The 24,265-nt window shown below is 32.0% G+C and overlaps 1 pseudogene; it reads left to right on the top strand.

Moving 5' to 3' along the window:
- The first annotated feature begins 2,051 nt into the window (after positions 1–2,051).
- On the top strand, positions 2,052–3,263 carry LOC149543196 (putative protein phosphatase 2C 55; annotated as a pseudogene).
- The last annotated feature ends 21,002 nt before the right edge of the window (positions 3,264–24,265 follow it).

Genomic DNA, 24,265 nt, shown 5'->3' on the forward strand with positions numbered 1-24,265 from the left:
ATAAAATCAAATCAGAAGAGGTATTTCTTCTATAATGAAGGCAATAGTGTAAGATTACTCATAATCCAATTAAGTAAAATGATTTAAGGAAGATAAACTAAATATAGATATCAGGTATAAAACTCCATTAAGGGTAAACATGGGTATGGAAATTATTTTGTGAAGGTATATATTAATTTTTGAATCATTATAGTCATAAATTATATATTTATCTGGGCATATATGTGGGCCCCCATATATACTCAAATAAATATACGAAAATAGATTGGTTAAAGAAAATAATCACCTTTCCATACTTAATATTTTGGAAAGTCACAATTTATACCTTGATTCAAAAATATAACCTCAAAGTAATAAGAACATAAAGTCATGGGGCAAAAAGATCTCCCCATTTTTCTCATACTATGCCTTCAAGATTAGAAGTGATTCAAAAAGAATTTTTTTTGAAATAAAACATTAAGAAAGATATAACTAAAAAAACTTAGTAATTAATGATAGAGGTCAAATATGGCAGATAAGAATATACTAAAAAGAGTTAAAAAACTTTTCTAAAAAAAAGTTTTAATAAAAGCTTGTAATGAGTAAGAGAGATTTAAAATAGAATATTGCACTTGTCTGACAATGAATGATTTCATGCCAAAAATAGGTTGACAACAGGCAATAATAAAAGCAAAAGATACCTCTGTCTAGAGCTCAAAAAAGAAAAAAGAATCTTGCATGAAAAAACAAAAAAAAGGTTACTAAAATAATAGTTTTCAAAATAGTAAAGATACATTATAACTGCCAATCTCGTCATGATATACCAAAAATAGTAGAGACAGCCATGTCAATTTTTAGGAAGCTGCTTTTTGGAAATGGGAGAAGGGCTTTCGATCTCCCCTACACGCAAGCCAGTCTGCCCTTCAACAAAAGCAGCCATGCTTTCAGCCGTGCCTCCTCTCGACATCTCCATTGTGGGAGAATCCTTCAGATTAGCATTGCCTGGACCTACAAGCTGGATATGAGGCAGCGAATTCATTCCCATGAGAGTGAAGATCGCTTGGGACTCCTTGAATTCGATGTCACAGAAGAAAAGCTTTGTGAAGCCAGAGTTGTTATCACAATTGTGAAAGAAAAAGGAATGTAAACAAGTAAAGCCATAATGAAGACCTGACTTGTTTTCATGCAGACATGCTATTAATAAATTGCAAGTCAGAGCATTTATTCCAAACAAACCAGAATTTAAGATGTGGGGCACCAAACCTTATGAACTTGTAAAAAATTGGTCTTGGTATTTCACGGGCACAAAGTAAGACAGTATGGGGATAAAATTCAAGATCCAACATAGTGGGATTCAATTTTTTTTAGAAATTCAGTTAATGTTTAAAAAACTTAAAGCATGCATGTAGTGACAATCTAATACACCTGATTGCATAAAGAAAAACGATCTTTGCCATAGCATCCTCTAGCCAAATTCCAATGTTAAGGTTATGTATATCTAGGCAATCTATTTTTGAAGGCACATGGTCTAGGGCAAGAACCATATGTTATATGCAAAGAAGAATATACCACAACACACCCACTGCAAAATGCATAAACATTTGATTAAATCAAATTCAATTCAACTAAAAAAAATAGCAGTGAATTCTTAAAACTCATATTATTATGATTGGCATAGCAAAACGTGTAATTTTATAGTATATAAATCCATCTTAGAAATGAGAATATACTTAATTAAAATTGATAATCTAATCTCATGCAGTAATCTCTAAAAATGTCAGTTATGAGGTGCTGGAGTATGCAGCTATGGCAGTTTACACTACTATGGCACTAGCGATATTTCTTCTATATGTTCGATGCACTGCAATTGATCTAGCAGATCCTGGTATTTTATCCAATTTTGGTCACACATCCTGTTCTCCAAATAAGAAAAAGCAAGGCTTTTTGCTAAGTCCTGGAGTGATGAATCTAGGCCAAGGTGGGGCTAAGCAATCTCCAGCATTTTCATCCTCCCTTGGAAGCCCTTTAGCCATTCAATCAGAAAAAAAACTTTATCCTCAGAAGCTGGAAACATGAAGTTGGCAGGTGCTGGAGACTGTGGGAAGAAAAATTCATCACAAAACCTTGTAATAAATAGATCCTTTAGAAGCTACTTATGGGTATGAGCAGTGAGAGCCCAGCTGTGTTACAATTCCCATGAATAATAATGAACCTCAAGGTCCACAATTTTTAGTCAAAAGAACAACAGTGTTGGAGGGACAGGTAACTCTAGAAATGGAGGTAAATCTGATAACCGAGGACCACCTGAAGTGAACCTAATCTCTGGTCTACCTGATTTTCATATTTTCAGAACAGGAACCTGGTTTCACTAGATTTGGACACCCAGGGTAAAAGATTTTCACAGCTCTAGTGCTTTCTTTAACACAACACGAGTAGTTCAGGATGTATCTTTCAACAATTTTGCTAAGGATGATAATTTGGAAGATTTGCGGAGTACTTCAGACCAGGATCTTCTTGGTGACAGAGTATTGAAACTGCAATCAGATGCATGTTACCTCCCACATCCTGGTAAGGAGGAAACGGGTGGTGAAGATGCTCACTTTATATGTACAGCTGAACAAGCTATTGGTGTTGCAGATGGGGTGGGAGGATGGGCAGAGATGGGTGTTAATGCAGGTATCTATGCTCGTGAACTAATGGATCATTATGTGGTTGCAATTCAAGAGGAACCTCGAGGTTCTATTGATCTTTCAAGGGTCTTGGAGAAAGCTTATTTATGTACAAAATCCAAAGGGTCATCAACAGCTTGTATGTTAGCCCTTTCTGATCAGGGTCTTCATGCTGTCAATTTGGGGGATAGTGGATTTTTAGTAGTGAGGGATGGATGTACAATCTTCAGATCTCTTGTTCAGCAACATAACTTCAATTTCACATTTCAACTTGAAAGTGGAGGTGGTAGCGACCTCCCAAGCTCTGCACAGGTGTTCACCCTTCAAGTTGCTCCAGGAGATGTAATTATAGCTAGTACAGATGGGCTTTTTGATAATCTATACAATAATGAAGTAACTGTCGTGGTAGTTCATGCTGTAAGAGCTAGTCTGGGGCCATAGGTTACAGCTCAAAAAATTGCTGCACTTGTAAGATAGCGTGCACAAGATAAACACAGACAAACTCCTTTTTCTACTGCTGCCCAAGATGTAGGTTTCAGATATTATGGTGGAAAACTGGATGACATTACTGTTATTGTATCATATATTGCAAGCTCCATGTTAGAAGAACAATAGTTGTAAAGGCTTGAAAAAAAAGGCTATAAAAGGGAACAGGACCCAATTTCATTATATGGGTCAAACACAGAAAAAAAAAACTGGCTGAACCGATCATTTGACCCGTGTAAAAAAAATTGAAGAACAATAGTTCTACAGCCTGCGAGCTTTGCAAGCATAGCCAACATTTTAGGCATAGGAAAAAATTGAAAAAAAAATTCTTTATCAACAATATATCAAAACAAGAGTAAAAAAATGATATCTAGATAGGAAAACCTTTTGGCGGCAAGCTTGCCAAAGGGGGTTAGATGATAAACTAATATAAAATAAGAAGTAACCTACACAAATTAGAGCACACAAAAGTTAATCGAGTTTGGCGGTAAACCAGCCAAATCCAAAAAAAAATTCAATTTCTTCCATCTTAAGAAGATTAAAGAAGAAATTAGTAAAATCTCTCTCAAGAGTCTCCTTTGAATCGTACCTTCATGTAAACATTGAAAACAAAGATTGAATGGCTTTGATACCATGTTAGAAATGGAGAAAGAAATATGTAAATAAGTAAGACCAGGAAAGAATCTAAGTGAGTAAATGCATGAAAAGATATTACCATGAAATAGGAGAGAGAAAGCTTCAAGCTCCAACACCATGAGACAAGATATTTGGAAAGGAGAAAGCAAAGAAAACCCCTTGTGACATTATGAATGAGGCATGAAAAGCCTAAGAAGGAAAAGAGAGAGAGAGAGAGAGAGAGCAATCGCTCATACAGTAATTGAGAAGAGGAAGAAACCTCATTGTTAAATGAGAGAAGAGGGTCATCTCTTAAATAGAGATGAGAGAGAGGAGTTAGAATGTAACTCCCATGTCTATGAATACCACCATTCATAAGTGTGTGAGGCCAAGTGTGAGATTCCTCTTAAGGAGGAATAATCTAAAATTAGAAATTACAATATATATTTGTCCTCACATATTCCACTAGATGACAAAATAAGATGTAGTGGAAAAAGGACAAAAAAGAAATATATTAGGATACCTTGGCTTATATCCTAATATATTACAACAATAAAGAAAGGAGTTCTAACCTTGGTTTATAAACACACCAAGGAAAGATTACAACTTCTAACAATAATTCACAAAATACCTCAATTTCATGTATTAGGGTTTCTAGTCACTTCACGTAATTATAGACATCTTTAATTGTCCAAATCTTGCTTCAATCTTACACACAAACTTCACACAATCAAATGATGTATGCAAATCAGTTTGCATCCTTTAAATCTTTTGCAATCTATACTTTGCATTAAATGCATGTCTACCACTAGTTCAGTATATTGTCTCTATGCAATAGAAAGATAAATCTTCTTACATATCATTATCCTAATCGTATTAGGCAATGCACACTTCATTGTAGAATTCTCTAAATAGCTACTACATACTGTCAACTATGCATCCTTTGATACTTACTCTAACATTAGTTATCAATAACTAATACTCTATTTCACTGAGAGTGCTTAATTTTGGTAAGAAGAGTCACAAATAATAAGTGACTTCATTGTTTTTTCAGGTGCATCTTCTATAACTATATGAGAAATTTCTAGTTCCTTTGCCTTTACAAATGATTCCTTTAATTCATTTGTCTACTCCTTCATTTCTTTCTTCAAACTATCATCATTTCTTCTATTGTTCCTTCTATAATTCTAATTCCTATTTAGATCTCTTCTGTCCATTGTACACAACTTTTTTGTGTGTCCAAAGTTATTGCATAGTTTACATTTGGGTACATTTGTTTTCTATTCATTTAGTTGGTCATTAGGTGCTCTACAATTCCTTGCAATGTGTCCAAGATTGTTGCATCTGTAGAAACAATTTGTCTTCTTTCTTCACTTTCATTACTATGAGATCTTCTTCTATTTCCTACATGGTTAGTGTTCCTATATATCCTACTAATTGAATTATTGCTATCAAATTTAGGTTTCTTACAATCTATTGTTTAATGACCATATCCATGACAATTATGACAATAAATAATTGAAGTAGGTTTGAATAACGTACCTTTGCAATTGACTTCAACATCTTCAGGTTCATCACACTAGGCAAAATATCCCTTCCTTTTTTTGTCCATATCTTGATCAGATTCTTTAACTTTTTTAGAGCGAACAAATTTCTCTTTGTCTTTAGATGTATCATCTGTCTTGCTTAGATCCTCATTGACTTTAGGAGTATTAGGTTCTTTTCTCTCAATAGATTTCTTGGAAGATTGTCCAAGAAAGAATCAAAGTCCAATCTTGCCATAACTGGGTCTTTGTATACATATTTGTTCTTCAATCTTATTACTACTAGTATATAATTTCTCAAGTTGTTGTTTGGTTTGTACAAACTCACCTTTCATAATAGTGTTGTATTTCTCCAATTCTACATGCTCTAACTTAATATATTCCAATTCAAATGTTATATTTCTTAACTGAGATCTTAGATCACCATTTTCAGCTTTAATTTTAGAGTCATTCTTTCCTCCATTTTTCTTAAGACTTAGCTTAAGTTCAACTATCTTTAACTCATGTTTTAGGATCTCATTTTCTTTCTTCAGATCTTCAATGTCATCATCACCAATTTGCTTGCTAGATCCTTTTTGCTTCAGGTCATCAATTTTGTCCTTTAATTCACTAATGTAAGATTTTACATCCTTGTATCTATCTTTAAGGCCATCTCTTTCATTAGTAAGGAGATTAATCTATTCAAGTACTTCTTCAATTGTTCCATATCTATAGGGATCTTATTCAAGCTGTTAAGCCACTTCTAAATAACCAAGCTCTAATACCAATTGTTAGAAATATATAATACTAGGGGGGGGGGGGGGGGGGGGGGGGGTGGTGAATTAGTATTTTTTATCTTTTTGCCCACAATTGGATATTATTAATTACTTTACCACATGCATAAGAAATTAAACCAATAATGGTGAACAATATAAGTAACCATACACAAAGAGAGATCATAACACCATATTTTGTTAACTAGGGAATCCTTGGCCAAGGGAAAACCTCGGTGGGGATGAAACCCACTAGATGATTCACTATATAAAGAATCTAGTTAAGGATGTTCACCCTGTTAGGAGTCTATGAAGAATGTATAGTGTCTCAAGTCCATGTTAGGAGACTAGGCCTTGTTAGAAGCCCCAAACTTGTTATGAGTTGGTGGATCATATACAAATGTGTGCAAGAAGAGCCCACTGCCCTAACATGCAACTATACAATAAGATCTTCAGGAAATAAGTATAGATACAATTATAAGATACTTTCTGTAATTTGCAAATCTTTTGATTAACAATTCTTCATACAAGAGTGACTACACACAAATTAATCTACTTCATATCTAGCATAACAATGCTTCACATCATATATCACAAAGTCACATTCACTTGTTACTCGCATTTCACAAGATCATATCAACTTTGCAATCACTAATCACACATCATTATCATCATTTTCTTCATCTCTACTAATGTCACAAATGAAGTTCTTTACTTATACCAAGCATATTTATAAATTATTCCTTAGTCATCTCATATAACATCATTAGAGTTAGCTTATTAAGAAATAATAATTAAAAGAATAAATCAAGTCATTTAACACAATTTTTTGACATGCTTTGTTCTGCAAGTAATCATCACTATGTTACTAATTCCTTTATAATTTGAACTCAATTGATCATACAGACATGTGCACTAGTATACATCATCATTATGATGTCCTTCATCTCTGGTTAACTTTGCAAGAGAATATTCTATTATCATCAAAATGGTTATGCTGTTGTAACACTATTTGACACTTAGACAATTTTCTTTATAGATGAGAAAGACTGATCTGCAAAAAAAATATGTTGCCATAAATGACAACCTTAACTTACTTATCTAATTGCTTGGACATATTTCGAACAAATGTTATGACAACATAAGATCATGAAGCAAAATTTGAAGACTCAAAATGTTACGAAGCAATCAAGAGATTGGGAGGCTTCAACTAGTGGGTTAAGATGCTACAAGAACCATATGGTTGTAAGTATGAAAATTGGAGGGTACAATGTTACAAAATTGTCATGGAGAGGAGATGTTGGGAGATCTTAAGAAGCAAATGTGATAGTTAAGATGTTAAGACATTGGCATATGGTCGTAGGATGAAATATTGAGTGTCGAGATCTTATGATTTATTGTGAAATCATGACTTTGTAACATCAAGAAGTTCAAATTCAAATATTTTAAAATATTTCAAATGTTACATATGGAGATGTGGATCTGGCTTGGTGAGTTGACCAATGAAAATTCACCACATGGTGCCTAGGGGTTGGAAAGAGAGATAAAGTGGAAAATATAAAATAGAAAATTAAAATGAGACATGCATTCATTCTAAAAATTGAAAGATTTCAATTAAGTTTGAAATATTATATAGTTTTAACTATATAGTTATTAAATTTTTTAAATTTAAAATGTCCAAGTTATGGCCTAGGGCCTAGTTTTTCAAATCAACTTCAAGGACACACATTTTATCTTAAATATGTAGTATTATATATCACTAGAACCTAGAGAGGATGAATTCTTCATTTCTATAGCCATATTTTGCACAGGTCTCCTTTGGAAGAAGCTACAAGTAGTTTTGTGTTTCTAGGACATCCTTAGAAATAATGAATATTTTCTATTTTAGATGGAATGCAATTAGATTATGATCAAATTTAGATGAAATTAGATTTGCTGATGACCATGAAGAATAGAATAGAATGTTTAAAGGCAGTTATTGAGATAGAGTTTTTTCAGCCAGAGGTAGTTGGATTTTCATGACAAGAGTAGTAGAAGAAAAGCAAGATCAGAATGAAAGATATGCACTTTCTAGATGTGCATCAGATCCTTTAGAAAGGGGTTTCCTCATCACTTTAAAATAGATATATCAAATACTCTATAACAACATTAATGAGTTTTGATTTCTGATAGATGAGGGAAGAGACGGTTTCTACAACATTAGGATGAAGAGTTTCACTAGGACACATGGTAATATCAGAATCTAATCTAGGAGCCTTCTTCTTCTCTATATATTCATTCTTCTTTTTCTCATTATAAGGGTTTGAGTTTTTGGGTCAAGAATCTCCCTAGATACTATGAGACCATATTTGGTTCCAGTTCTATTTTCTGGTTATTGTGATACCATTATTTAGTAGTTTTCTCTGTTATGAACAACAATATTGTAGTTCTTTTGAAGCATTTAAGTTATATAGTCATCCTTTGTGTATCCTTTGAATTTTTCATACCATGATGCATTTATTTTAGGGAATTTAATACAAAGCTTTATTTTTAGTTTCATTCTAAGTTTGTCTCCTTTGTGTGGGTTTGTAGTTTTCTATTGATATATTCCCAAAGTTCATATCGTCTAGTTGCAACTTGTTTTTGAAGTTGTGTTTCATTGTACGTCTTGTTGCTGGGTCAAGAACCTAAGTAATTTTCTTGATATTGCATTGATAGAACTGCAAGGATCATAGGATTTGATAAGTATGAATTTTATTTGAAAATAGATGTCTATTTGTAAGGTAGATAGATAGATTAGATATCTAAATATATGATTATATTTTGGGTATCCATGTATGTGTTTTGACTTATTGAATGCCCAATGGAAAAGAGACTGATTAGCTTGGAGATTACATGTTTTTGCTATTGCATACCTAGGTTATACTGATACCCAAATGTTTAATTGAATATCTTTTCCCTTTCTATTTAAGAATTGAAAAGAAGTTTTCCTTGCTTAGTTTATTAGATTAATGTATCCTATTATTAGCTATTTCATGCTCATGAATGTTTGCATAAACATAGAAGATTTAGAGGTTTTTATCTATTTTATAGATTCAGTTATATGCCTTTACACTTGTACCATATAAAGAATTTGAGGTCCACCTGCCTAGGTCTTGTAGAGCCTAAAGAAGAAGAAGGAGAGTATAGCCTTATAGTTGGCCCTAGTGTCTAAATAGGTGCATTGACCATGGGAATTAGCTACCCCTAGGTATATGTGTTCTTATCACTGGGTTATTCAAAAACAATAAATTCAGAAGCCAACACAATTTTTGTCATTAAAAGTAACTACATAAACCTCATCACCAAGTTTCTTTTCTAAAATTAAATTCCTACTTACTTCATGTAGTAGCCAATGATTCCCATTTTGCATTTTAATCTTAACTTTTCCCTTTCCAACAATCTAACAGGGTTCATTATCCCCCAAATAAACAATCCCAAAATCCCCTTGGACATAATCAATAAAATAACCTCTATAGGGTGTAGCATGAAATGAAGCACTAGAATCATCAACACTTTCTAAAGAAAGAAGCAAAGTATCCTCTTCAGATTTGTTACTTGCCACATTTGCCTCCTTATTCCCTTCTAGTTTATCTCCTAGATTGTTCTTTTGAGTCTATCAATCTTTCTTCTTATGTCTTGGTTTACTATAGTACCAACAATCTCTTGGTCCTCTAGATTGAGACCTCTTCTGCTTTGACTTTCCTCTTGATTTCTCACGATTTCTAGAATTATTTCCTCTCTTAGTCATTTTGCCTCTATTTTGTGCATTCAAAGCACTTCTTGATGTAGATTGACCCAAGGTTTTTATTACACCAATCGCATCATCAAATTTTAAAGTATTAGATCTAGAAATAGAATTACTCACAATCATTACCAAGCCATTCCAACTTTCAAACAAAGAACACAAAATCAAGAGAGCCCTAATTTCTTCATAAAAATTGATATTCAAAGAAGATAACTGACTAGTAATAATATTAAACTCATTTAAATGATTTGCAATAGATTGACCTTCTGCCATCTTCATATTAAATAAATGCTTCATGAGAAATACCTTGTTTGATGCCGAGGACTTTTCATACAGTTTTGCTAGGTTTTGCATCAACTCTTCCATCATATTCTCTTTTATAATGTTAAATTTCACTAATGGTGCCAAGCATAATTAGATACTTCCAAGTGCCTTTCTATCTAAAATCTCCCAGTCCTCATCTGTCATAGTTCCCTATTTCTTGGCTTTTCCTTCCAATGGCTTCCATAAATCCTTTTGATAAAGATAGTCCTCCATTTGCATCTTCCATAACTAAAATTTCTACCCATTAAACTTCTCAACCTTTAGCTTATCCTCATCTTCCATCACTCCCATTGAACCATGAGACCATCCTACAGAGAATAGCTAAAAAAATGATGTCTGTCTAGCTCTGATACTACTTGTTAGGATTAACTTCACAGAGAAATAATAGTTACATGTAAATATAACTAATATAAAAAAACAATAGATTACACAAAAGAGAACATAGGACACAAAGATTTAACATGGTTCACCCAATCCCTGGGCTATGCCCACCAACAAAAAGTCCAATATTATTATTATCCAGTGATTACAATCTACAATCCCTTACAACTCAATATCATCGCAAGAAGCTAGAATATCACCATTACATTATGAAATCCCTAATCCTAAGCCTTTTTATACAAGCTTTTTCAATTTGCAAAATGAAGTCTAGAATAATTCATCCAATAAAAAAAATGGAAGCTAGTGCCTTTTACAATATAAGGTCATTTTTGGCTGCCCTAGGACCCCATAGGGGTACTGCCCCCAAAGCCCCTTATAAATAATCTAGGGAAAAACCACACTGAATAAACCTCTAAGTTTGATTAGGCTCCACATCAAAACATGTTATGTTTCCATAAATGAAAACCCTAAATACTACCCTTATCCAAATTGGCAACAATTTCTCCCTTTGTCATTGATGGCAAGATAAAGGAAAAATGGCTAACTATAACTCTATACTTCTCAAAACTTCAAAATCTTTAAAATTGTGGCCAAATCAAAGTTTCAAAATTTGTGGATAATTATTACATTACATCATCATACATATCTTATATACTCCCCCTTAGATTATAATCTATCTACTTTACCACTCTCCTTTACCATATATATAGTAAACTATACATACCTTAATTATAATTTATCTCTTTCTCCCCCCTTTAACATCAATGGAAAAGGTGAGACAAAACTTATGTCAGATTAGAGCCCAATAGTGCTATGCAGTCTATAAAATTAGTCTTCATGTTCCCAAAATATGCATCCTAAGTAGCCTTTAGTAATTTTTCTATGTTAACAATTGTTTGCAATCCATAAGCTACTATATAAGATGCATTGATATATGTATAAGAAAATATCTCATAAGATGTCTTAGCTTCCAAAGTGTATCCAATTTTCTCCAATGTAAGTCTATCTTTGGTATTTGGTGGTCTCTTAATAGACTAAATCTCTTCAAGGTTCTTTCCTTATCATGATCTAACCCTTTTAACTCATCATTTTTCTTTCCAATTTTTTGATCTTTCTCAATAATTTTCACATTACTATTCTTCATCTCTTCAATCATTTTCTCAAGCTCATCTTCCTTTTGCTTCATTTCTTTAGTTAGGGAAAGAGTGTGCATGCCTTGGAACACTCAACATGTAGTTCTTTACCCTTTGATATGAATTTCCTCATATCCTTGATTGAAACATCAAGTAATTTTAAATCACCTCTAATATTATCACAAACCTATTTAAATATCTTAGTATCATGCTTAGTTTGTGATTTTATCTTGGTAGTCTCCTCAACAATTGAAAAATGGCTATTAAATTCTTCTATAAATCTTCTACCTTATTTTCTATATCTTGTTCTATGATCTGAATAGGAAATGGTAATGCACTTTGTAGTTTTTTAACTACTAATTTCAAAACTTTTCATGCATTCTCACTTAATTTTTCTAGTTGTTCTACTACTTTAGTAATTTCAAAATCCAATAATTAAATGTGCTTTTACAAATCCCTTTCTCCATTAATCATGTTTGTAACATCACCTATCATATTTATTATCAAAGCTTCAAATGGAGATTTTGATGTACTTGCATTATCCTTATTAGTAGCCACTGGTTTGGTAGGTATTTGCAAAATTTTAAGTTTTATATCTTTGCTCACCTTATCTTCTCACTTCTCTCCCTTAGGCCTCTAATGTGATCTCTCCTCTTATTATCCTTTATTGGTTTCTTTGTTTCTTTCCTATGATCTACCTCTATTACTGTTATGTCTTTTTGCTCATTTTGTTACCTTTGATCTTGTTTATCTAGTTTTACACTCTTAAAGCTAGATGGTAAAGTGAAGAAAATCACCTTGTAGCCAAGTTAGCAAGGGAACATTAGTTGTTTCCTCATCCCAAATGGTTTGGTATTGGTGACCATATTTTTCTTCCTCATTTTCTTCTGCAACTATGACTTCTTCATTTTTCTAATCTTGCTCATCATTGTTGTAGTCTTGAATATCATCTCTCACCTAACATCATATAAATTGTTACCCATTTTCACCTACTAGATCAATCATGTAGATCCATGCTTGCTAAACTAATTGGTGATATAAATGTTCATGTTCAATTCCTATGATAATAAATTGTGTTATTCCATGCATATAAGTTTATATTTAATGAACAAAAGTAAAGCCACATTATAGAGCAAATAGTTTCCACACATTATCTTTTCTGAAAATGTAAATTTATTCATCAAGTAGTTTTTAAATGCTTCACATAGGCTGTAAAACTTAAAAAACTAAAATAAATTAAAGCTTGATCTAAGAACATGAAATAAAATGCATAAAACATGAAAATGAAAGAATGAGATTCATGGGATCCAATCATTGCCTAAATGACTGGCCGTGTTGCTAGTTTTTTGTATCCTTTTCATTCTTAGTATCCCATTTTTTCCTTGCTCTTATATCATTTCCTAGAAATGAGACAAAAGAGTGTTAGATAATAACGATCTAAGAAATGAATATCTATATGATTCAAGAACATCCTCAATTGCCTTGTAATCTTTCTCATTTGTTCATTCTAGTAGTATAAACCAAGTTCTAACAATTCTTATTGAGTTGTAGTAGTTGCTTAGTGGTTATGTTGGTCGAGTGATAGTTTTGACTGAGTTCATGTATCCACCAAGTTGTAGTTTTAATTGAGTTCCAATGTTGACCAAGTTGCATTTTGGGCTGAGTTGAGTGTTTGCCCAGTTGTAGTTATGACCTAGTTCAGTAATGGCCAAGTTCTAGTGTTAACCAAGTTTTACAGTGTTGATTGAGTGTTCCTTCATGCATCATGTGAACCTAATATTTTCTGATGCTTGGATCCTTCTTTGACCAAGTTTGTCTGTGATTAGATCTTAGTTTGAGGTGACTTGTGTATTTAATCTAGATCATAAATTTAATGATAGGATCTTGTCTTGGGATGAGTGCAAACCATTTTAAGGTTGATGTTTCTATTATGTAATAATCTAGAATCTTGTGTAAACCATTTTGCAATGTATAAGTAGTGGTATTTGGTTTAGTTTAGATAAAACTTAAAGAGTTCATAGTAGATGTTTCTGGAATTGTGAATTTAAAGTTGGACTATGGATCTTGAAGTTGTATTTTGTATCTAGTTGTAATTTAGAAGTCCTTACAGCCAAGAATGTATGCTAATAATTTGATGAATCAATAAAAATATTTTTTTCTCTCTCTCTCTCCTTGGTGTTGTTCTCTATGTGTTTTCTTCCATTATGTTTACTCAACAATGTGTTTGGATATTTAGGTGTTCCTTTGGTCCTAGCTATTCAAACCTTTTCTTATGTCAAGTGGTATCAGAGCTTGAGGTTTATCCTTTTAGAGATTGGATCATGTAGAACCCTAAGTTGAATTTCATTGTAGGGTGGCAGATCCACGAATTTGACCTATAACTTGCAAAGGGTTATAATCTTGCTAGGACCTATTTGTAAAGATGGTTTGAGGTAGAGGAAATGTTGACATTGCTATTATGGACATGTTGAGACAAATTATAGCTAGATTAGATGCTATGGAGACACCCCAAAGGAGAGGATCACATCTTGATGATGTGAGTAATGATGAAGCAATAACACCAAACCCTAATCTAGATCTTGAAGAAGATCAAGATGAGGAAAGATAGTTGAGAGTATTGTCTAGGGAACATTCAAAGCCTGCTATAGAAGTTGTTCCTTATGATGGAAAACTGGAAACCAATGTGATGTTGGATTGGATCAATGATATGGAGAAGTTCTTTGAGTTTGAGAATAATTCTAACAATAGGAAGGTGAAAATTGTAATCACTAGGTTGAAAGGTAATCATGCCTCATTGTGCTGAGAGCATTTACAAATTGATAGACAAAGGAGAGGAAAGGAGAGGATTAGGACTTGTCTAAAAATGGTGAAGAAGAAGTTCCTTCCTACTAATTAATAAGTTATCTTGTTGAGAAAGATGCAAAATTTGAGATAAAAGGACACACTATGAAATAATACACTAAGGAATTTTATAAATTGAACATTAGATATGGACACATAGACGATGAGGTTGAGAAATTTGTAAGGTATCTCAATGGATTGAGATCTATAATTCAAGATGAGATTAGTTTTGTGAAATTGGTAAGTGTGGAAGAAGCATACCAATATGCCTTGAAAGATGAGGAGATATTTACAAAGAAGAATGAACAAAGACAAATAGGTAGAGGTGGTAGATTCTAGAGAGGCAAAGGTAGATCTTATGGAGAAGGCGAAAGATCTGACAATTTTGTACAAGATAAGGGAAAATATGAATGGAAAATGATGACAAAGGAAAGATTGAATGGAAAAGTTGTAATTCTTATTGAGGAGGTACTAATTCTTATCAAGGAAGAGTTAATTCTTATTCTAGAGGTTGTTTTCATGGTAATTATTTTAGATATGGTAAAGAAGGGCATAGATCATTTAAGTATAGATCCTTTGGTGAGAATGAACAAGGTAACCAAAATGCTATGATTCAAAGAGACTTTAAGGGTCCACCAAGTAGTCTTGAGGCTAGAGAAAATTTGATGGCAATAAGAACTTTGTGTAATAAGGGAATTGATGAGGAACCTGTCCTAAGGAGAAGTCTTTTCAAGACTAGATGTAAGATGGCTAGAAAATGCTACAAGATGATCATTGATAGTGGAAGTTTAACAAATTTGGCATTGGAGTAGTTGATTATAAGGTTTCAATTGTAGAGGTTGAAGCATCCTAAACCCTATCATGTTTCTTGGATCAAGGATAAGCATAAGATATTGGAAAGTGAACTTGTTGTGAAGTTCAAGATTGGTACTTTGTGATGTTATGCCTATAGATTATTGTCATATTATGTTGGATAAAAATTGGTAATATGATAGATATTCTATACATAATGGAAGATTGAATGAATATACTCTTTGGGTGAATGAGAGAAAGCAAGTATTATTGCCTTTAATTGAAAGTCTAGATGAGGTTAATTGTACTGCTTTTCAAGTTTGTGTGGTCAATGGAAAGAAATTTGAAAATGAAATGAAGAAGAATCAAATTTTTTTTTCCATAATTCTTAGGAGACCGAGTTATGCTAGTCATAATTAAGTGACACAAAATAGTGGTGACCAAGTGACATAAAGTAATAACCAAGTGACAAAAGTTAATAGTAATTGAGTGATAGTAGAATCTATTAGTAATGCCTGAGTGCTAGTAGAAATTGAAAGGTTTTTGAATGAATATAAATAAATTATTGCAAAGGACATACCTAATGGTTTACCATCACTAAGAAGTATAAGTCATTGTAAGGATCTATTTTCTAGAGCTATTTTTTTTGAATAAAGCACCATATATATTAACACCTACAATGAATGAAGAACTTAACAAACAAGTGCATGCATTTTTGCAGAAAGGTTTGATTAGAGAAAGTTTGAGTCCATATGATGTACCTACTATATTAGAACCTAAGAAGAATGTAGAATGGAGAATGTGTATTGATTCCAGAGCTATTAACAAGACCATACTTAAATATAGGTTTTCTATGCCAAGGATGGATGACATAATGGATTTTTTGAGTGGAGAAAAGTATTTTACCAAAATTGATATAAAATCATCATATGAGAATCAGAGAAGGTGATGAGTAGAATACTTCTTTCAAGACAAAATATGGTTTATATGAATGGTTGGTAATGCCTTTTGGTTTGACTAATGCACCTAGTACTTTCATGAGGTTGATGAATGAAGTTCTTAAGAGAATCTTGGGTAAGTTTGTGATTTTTTATTTGGACGATATTCTGATATTCAATAAGACTAAGGAAGAAAATCTTGAGCATGTTATAAATGTATTGTAGAGATTGAAAGAGGAGAAGTTATTGATTAACTTGAAAAAGTGTTCCTTTATGTAAGAGGAGATTGTGTATTTGGGATTTGTGATTTTAGTTATGGTTTGAGAATGGATCCTGAGAAGGTTAAAACAATTTTGGAATGGACTACACCTGAGAATGTGGGTGAGGTATGATCATTTCATGGTTTGGCTAGTTTCTATAAGAAGTTTATAAAGCATTCCAGTTCTATTTGTATTATTATAACTAAGACAATGAGAGGAGATAAAAAGAATCTTAAGTGGACACATGGATCTGATAAGAGTTTTAAGACTTTGAAACAAAATGTTGTTGAGTTACCTATATTTTCTTTTCCTAATTCAATAAGGTATTTCAAGTTGAATGTGATGCAAGTGGTAGTGTAATAGGAGGTGTGTTGAGTCAAGAATATTTATAGTATTTGGGAAGTCAACATGAGTTAAATTAGAGGCATATAAAGTGGATTGAGTACTTGCAAAGTTCCACGTTTGTGATCAAGCATAAGAGTGGAGTTACTAATTGAGTTTGCTTATGCATTGAGTAGAAGGCATTATTTGTTGACTAAGATGAAGGTTGAAGTTCTTGGTTTTTGTGAAATGAAGGAGTTGTATGATACCCTTGAGTTTTTTGAGCCATGGAGAGAGTATAGAGAACCAAATCTATCAGATCAAATGAGTAAGTATGATGGGTATTTCATTCAAGATATGTTATTCGAAGGAATTTAGTTATGTATACCAAAAAGTGCTATGAGATTTAATTTGATTAGGAAAAAATAGTATTGTGGATTGGTTGAACATTTTGAAATTGATAAGACATTGAGTTTGTTGAAGGATAAGAATTATTAGCTATAGATGAATAAGGATGTTCAAAATTTTGTAAGGAGTTGTGGAATTTGGCAAGTTACAAAAGGAGCGAGTAATGATTCTGGTTTGTATACACCTATTTCTATTCCCTAGAAACCTTGGAGTGACATTATTATGGATTTTGTTCTTGGATAACCTAATATTTCAAGAGGATATGATTCCATTTTTTTTTGTCGTGGATAGAGTTTCTAAAATTACACATCTTATACCATTTAAGAAGATATTAGATGTTGAGCATGTTGTTGAGATTCTCTTCAAAGAGATTGTTAGATTGCATGGATTACAAAAAAGTATTATTTCTAATAGAGATAGTAAGTTTGTTGGTTATTCTCGAAGGATTTTGTGGAAGAAGATGAGTACTGAATTGAAATTTATTTCTATATTCCATCCACAAATAGATGGATAGATAGATGTTGTGAATAGAAGCTTGGGTAATTTGTTGAGATGTTTAGTTGGAGATGAGCCGAGTAATCAAGATATGGTATTGGCACAAGATCAATTTGCATATAATAATTTTGTGAATAGGAGTATAGTGAAAACACCTTTTGAGATGTTACTAGAATGCAACCTAAAGGAATATCAAATTTGAGGGATGTTGTTGGTGAAAAGAAGATAAGTGCTAAAGGGGAAGAATTTTCTAATTTTATGAGTCTTTGCATAAGAAAGTGAAGTTGAAGTTGGAACAAATTAATCAGAAGTATAAGGATAATGTTGATAAATCTAGGAGACATCATGTTTTTGAATTTGGTGATGAGGTAATGGTTCATTTGAAGAAAGAAAGATTTCAAGATGAATTTTGGACCTTGTAAGATCTTGATAAAGTTTTACAGTGGTAATTCTTATGAAGTTGAGTTACCTAATGATATGGATATATCTCCTATGAAGTTGTTGTATCATATTATTATCCTAAGAAGTAGATTGAATAGGTTGAACAAATATTAGATCAGAGAGTTGGTAAGAGAACAAGAGGAAAATATATTGTGAGTGTTTGGTGAAGTGAAAGAATAGACTAGTTGAAGATGCTACATGGATATCTCAATGTAAGTTGGATTCAGGTCAAGTTGTGACACTTGCATAATTCAAGAGAATCATTTCTTTCAACCCTAGTTGTCTAATGTAGGAGCATCCTAGGTTTCCTTGTAATCCTACTCATTTGTTCATTCCAATAGTGTGAATCAAGTTCTAATAATACTTACCAAGTTGTCATGTTACCAAGTGGCTATATTGGTTGAGTGATAGTTTTGACTGAGTTCATGTATTGACTGAGTTGCAATTCTGACCAAGTTCTAGTATTGAACAAGTTGCATTTTGGGCTGAGTTCAATGTTCACTAAGTTATAGTTATGGCCAAGTTTAGTATTGTCTGAGTTCCAATATTAACCATATTTTCTATTATTGACTAAGTGTTCCTTCATGCATCATGTGCACTTGATCTTTGTTGATGCTTAGGTCCTTTAACCAAGTTTGTTTGTGATTGGTTCTTAGTTTGATCCAAGTTGTGTATTTAATTTGGATTGTGAGTTCAATGATAGGATCTTTCCTTGGGATGAGTGTAGATCATTTTAAGGTTGACCTTTCTATTATGTAATAATCTAGAATCTTCTGTAAGCCATTTTGACAAGTATAAGTAGAGGTATTTAGTTTAGTTTAGGTAAGACTTAGAGAGTTTAGAGAAGATGTTTCTAGAATTGCAAATTTGAAGCTAGATTATGGATCTTGAAGTTGTATTTTGTATTTTGTCGTAACCGAGAAGGCCTTACAGTTGGGCATGTATGTTGATAATTTGATGAATCAATAAAATCATCTCTCTCTCTCTCTCTCTCTCCCTCTCTCCTTGGTATTTTTCTCTATGTGTTTGCTTCCATTATGTTTACTCAGCAAGGTGTTTGGATAGTTAGGTATGCCTTTAGTCCTAGCTATTCAAACCTCTCCTTGTATCACTATCTCACCATCATATCCCACATATGCATTCATATTCCTAAATCCCAAGCCTTGATTTATTTTTTGAATTGGTTTGTGTCATGTGGAGTTAAAATGCATTAATGAAATGTGGATGTAAAATGTGGCTCCCACAAGGGTTTGAGCCCATCATGTCATTGATCAAAAAATGTCATACAAGAGAAAAAGAGACATATAATTTTAAAGGGGAATATTAAGTCATGATACAAAAACTTCTAATAATCATATAGAATAAGCATGAAATTATTTAAGAGACAACATTTAATTATTGAAACCTTACAATTCAAAAAAAATATGAACATCAGCTAACAAGTACATATATGCATATCTAATTTTGTGAGTGAAGTGTAAGTAACTGTATCAAGTGAAGCAGTGCAACAAAAGTTTTCAAGTAGAATATGTGCCAACAAGAGGAAATTCAACATAACAAGCACATGAATAGTATCATCAAGCCATACATATTTGTTATGAATGTAGGTGACAATGCAATGAGTAAGGAGATTGAATAAAAAAATCAAACAAACACAAATACAAAGCAATCAATCAATTTGGACATCAACATGGAACTTTGTCTTATGGAATTGATGTAACATGATACCAAATATTGTGTTAAAATAACCTGTTCATAATATAAGAATGGAGCATTATTAAAACATAAAAAAATTTGAAAGGCCATAAAAAATATTGTAATACATGAGTATAAGAAATGTTGCAATATCACTAGCGTAATATGAATGTGTTTGAAAACTACTACATTAAACAAAAAAATAATTGCATTGTGATCTCTTTGGTACTAAGAAGGAAGCTATAAATTTTTATATTGTTCCTAGATTACAATAACCCAATACAACATTAGCATGAGATACAACATCAACATGATATGATCATGAGGAGAATTAGTTATCACTTAGAGAAGGGTGTTTTTTTAAAAGATTGGCTAAAAAACACAAGTTTAGAGCATGAGAACATAAAAAACATGGATTTCAAAGAAATGATAGGAAACATGAAGTATAAAGCAAAAAGATCTAGAAAAAATGATGCAGTTGAACAAAGAATTATGCTGTCATTTTCTTCCAAGAGTAAAAAGGATGAAATTATGCATATTATCATGAAATGTAGTGGCCACTAAGGTTGATATAGCTATGTGAACATAAAAAAAGAAGAAGTTAATATCATGCTTAAGACATGATAGAGAAATGTCAAAACATAGAATAGGAAATGATAAATTTTGTAGACGATAAAATTTATATTGACAACAAAGAAGTTTGTTAATAGAAAAGGGGCCAAAATTAGTTGTAAGGAATAGAAAATTTATCAAAACAAATATTCTTTTACCAAGGGATACAAGATCTTGAAGGTTGAGAAGTTTACATGAAAAAATATCACATTTTATAACAATAGATGTAAATGAGTTACAATAATCAAGAGATGAAACATATTAGAGCTATTCTGAAACAAGTAAGAATTCATAATTTAATGAGCAACATAAAGGATGTGAAAAAACAAATGCATTTGATATATTGTAAACTTTTAAAGGAGGAAATAAGTGTGTGAAATGTTGTGAAAAAAATGCAAAAATGAAAAGAAAGAGTCATTAAAATTTTCCTATAATAAGAACCATTATAAAAGAAAAACTTTGCATCAATGAGAGCCTATGTTTTGCTATAGAATAAGTTTATGAAGACACCTTAAAAAATATTAATCATAATGACATCAAAGTAATTTTTTCATGCTGTAATGATGAACATAAACAAAATACCTATACCATGGTAGATTTTTCTCCTACCTAGAAATAGCCATATAACTTTCATCAATAGAGAAGTAAAGGAAATTGGAATTCTAAGCTTCAAAATTGTGGTAACCATATAAAGAAGAATCAATGTTGCAACAAGAGAAACCCTATAAAGGAGTAACTGTAGGAATGCATTTTTTGTGAAACCCTTAAGAGACAAGCTATTGTTGAAGCATAGAGAAAGGGGTAAGAAAAGAAATGATTTCCCTAATTGTCACACAAATTGCAAAAATTTAAACTCCAACAACAATGGTGTGTTACAATACACCTGCCAAAAGAGTTTTAATTGCTATATATAATAGAAAGACAAGCTAGTCGAACATATAAAACATATTGGTGAGAGGTTTGTGAAAAAAGGGTGAAAAAAGGGTAAGTGGTTTCTACAACAAATTTGCAAGACCAAATTTGAGCATTAGAAAAGATAGTGGTTCAAAATTCATGACACCATAAGAGAAAAATAATGAAAGATATGAAAGAATGAAGAGTTAGAGTCAATTAAAAGCCACAGTCATAAATCCACAACATGATTCTCCTAGTTTTTGCAAAAAATATTATTAGAAATAAAAACAATTGCATTTTTCCAAAAAAAAAATTAAGAAAGAAATTATTACAAGGAAAAGCATGAAAAATGAAACCCTTATTCTTTGTTTAGTTTCATAATATTTTCTCTATGATATTTACAAGGAAAACATCAAACAGAATACCCAAATGAAAAATGAAAATGTTTAATTCTCATTGTCAAGACAGAATACCTATGGAAGGAAAAGCATTTCATGTAATGACTTAGAGTGACACATTAAGAATTTGTAGGCTCTCCTGAATGGTGACAATGAAATCAATAGAATAGAAAAAAAATTCTTCAGATCTACCTTTTCTTTCAAGGTCTTAGCAAATCACAAAGGTATTAGCAATAAAGGAGGAAAAACAAAAAGAATATTTCTCACTCAACGTTGTTGTATTGAGAATAAAGTCAATAATAAGTATGTGCAATTGTTGGAGCCATGAAATTGGTAAAGAGAGTATAAAAAATCACCCATTCCAACCTATAATTGGCTAGGGTTTCATCCCTATACATCACAATATAAGTAAATTTAAATAAGGAAAATGATTTCTTTTAGGTTTTAAAATGTAATGTATATGCCTTTAAACCAAAGTTTAAACACATTTGGAGTCTAAGAGTATTTTATGAGGTTTAATTATATATTTCCTAAAATGTGTCATGAGTTCATGGGTAATTGTCCAGGGGGGTATTTTTTCAATATTTTAGTAATTATTTATTACATTTGTATTAATATATTGTGTAATAATACTACTAAGGTGATGTTTCTATAAACCATCTTTTTTTAATATTATGATTATTAATATGCAAATGCTAGTATTGTCATTTCCCTTTTGACTTCTATTATTAGGATTTAGTTTGAAGATGTACCATGTGTCATAGGGATGAAACCTAAAGGATAAAGTTGTCATTATGTGTTGACCAAACAATTGAATTTTTTTGGGAAAATGATGATAACATATAGGAGCCTTAGGGATGAAGTTGACTTTGCCTTGGTAGTTGAAGGGTCTTTATTACTAGTGAATCTTAGAGAGTGGTTAGACTTTTTTTTTGGAAGTTCTAGACAATCCTTTATTGGTTATTTTTACTACATCCACTATAGGTGGTTGTTCATTTGTACTTAGTGTGTTTTGGCACATTATTCTTCAGTTCTAATTATTGATTGGAATGGTCTGAACAAGTTTTGGCTATCCATGGTTCTTTTCATCAATTTGTTTTGTAACTCAGTGATTTGGAGGTGAATACATTATAGGCCTATCAATTGTGGAAATTGATTTTGTCCTACTTATCATTACAAGTTGGTGTTCTTTTAATGATTGATAAGGTGAGGATTGGAAGTGTATCAAAAAATTCTTCTTTAGCCTATGCATCGAGCCTTTTACATCTTTTTGTAAGTAATTATTGTGCAAGTTATTGTGTTATCTTAAGTGTTCTAGAGCTATTTTGTGAAAATTATCTTTCCTCTTCATTACTTGTCATTTTCAATTGGTTGATGAAATAATTATGCATAGGTGATTGATAATAAGTTGTGATGTTGGAGTTTTTCTTGCATTTGAATTAGTTTCATTCACATGTGTTCATTTTCATACAAGTTTGGTATCCACTATGCATTTAAGTACTCAAAGTTTCAAATTTTATTTTTTTTCTTTAGTTATTAGTTATTTCATTTAAGTTATCTTTCTCCCTTTTCTTGGAAAATTTAGTATTTTAGAGTGTGAACTAGTTAGGAGTCGATAATATCCAAAGATTCACTCTAGTTTATAAGTGATCCACAAATTAGGAGTGTATCCATGTTCCCTTAAGATGTTAAGTTTTTGTCTAACTTAGCAACGGTGCAATTCTAAGTGATAACAATTCTTGACATGTACGGTGGGACTATCAAATGAACAATGTTCTATTTTTTCATTTGTTGGTTTTATTGTGTAACCTATAAAAAATATTATACCTTTTCAAGGTGTCCTTTACCACATTTTGTGACCCCATTGGTCGAGATTTAGTAGATGCAATTTCCTTTACTTTTATATGAGAAGAGTATAGATGAGAAGTTCTAAATATTTTCAATACAAAGAACTGTCTCCACATAGGAGAGGAAAATAACAATAGAGAAAGTTCAAGAAATACTTGTCTATACTAGGAGAGAAAAGTCAAAAACTCATGCAGCATGGAATAACAAAGCCATAAGAGCTCATACAACAACAATATTAAGATTTGTAGCTACTCACTTTTAGTTAGCACTAAGAAGAAATGATTTACCAACTCAAATAGGTATAGCTTTTGTTGTGTTCAACCAAGGCAATCCCTTGAACTTGACCAATACAATGGCATACAAGTTATAACCCAAAATATTTTATCATATTTTCAAGGAGAAGACCAATTTACTCCAATTGAAAATATTCAAGATATGAAAAATTTGTGTGTATTGCATCACATTATAGAAGACAATGTTGCTATGAGACTATTAGTAGTGTCTTTTAAAGGAAAGGCTTTGGAATGGTATATAGGATTAGATACAAGAACAATTGCTAGCTAGGATCAACTTGGCATATCTTTGTTGGACTTCTTTAAGGATAATTATGATAATTTTTCTTTAGTGTAACAACTATCAACTATTTAGAGAGAACCACTTGAGCAAGTCTTAG

The sequence above is a fragment of the Cupressus sempervirens genome, chromosome 8 (assembly GCF_028749045.1).
Source record: "Cupressus sempervirens isolate cs-2001-9-10 chromosome 8, ASM2874904v1, whole genome shotgun sequence".
In the NCBI taxonomy this organism is placed as follows: Eukaryota; Viridiplantae; Streptophyta; class Pinopsida; order Cupressales; family Cupressaceae; genus Cupressus; species Cupressus sempervirens.